Genomic DNA, 586 nt, shown 5'->3' on the forward strand with positions numbered 1-586 from the left:
CGGCATACAAGTGCTGACAGCCTGTGTGACACTACTGGCATAGCCGTTTACCCAGCCCAGCCGTTTACCCCAGCCGTTTACGACACCTAGCCGGGCGCACGCTGTGCATCCCAGCCCTGTCACCACATCTGAGCTGGCACAGCTGTGTACCTGGCCTTGCTCTGTCAGAGATTTTGGGTCGACTCCTGCTGTCCCAGAGCGGGTGCAGCCACAGTGGTGATAACTTACTTGCTCCGTCCCCGCCAGGAGGGTGGGGAAGGTCTGCTGCCCGTCCGGGAGCTACGCCGGCACCCCGCGGGCCTCCCCCGGCCTCGTGAAGGGTGCGGGAGGATGGACGCGCTCCCTGCGGGCGCGCTCCGGCCAAAGGCAGCCACGCGGGCACCTTCCAGCACTTATCGGAGCCATGCCCCGGCGCTAACCCGGGCGGGGTCGGTCCGGGGAACGGTCCTGCCGGACCGGGGGAGAGGGTTGGGCCCGGCGACCCGACCCGAGCCAAGCCGAGTGGATGCGAGCCGAACCGAGACGAGCCCGTCTCTCGGCCGAGCCCGAGGCGAGCGCAGCAGAAGGCGGGCGGTTTGTCCTTTAG

This window comes from Geospiza fortis, unplaced genomic scaffold (assembly GCF_000277835.1).
Source record: "Geospiza fortis unplaced genomic scaffold, GeoFor_1.0 scaffold70, whole genome shotgun sequence".
NCBI classification, from domain to species: Eukaryota; Metazoa; Chordata; class Aves; order Passeriformes; family Thraupidae; genus Geospiza; species Geospiza fortis.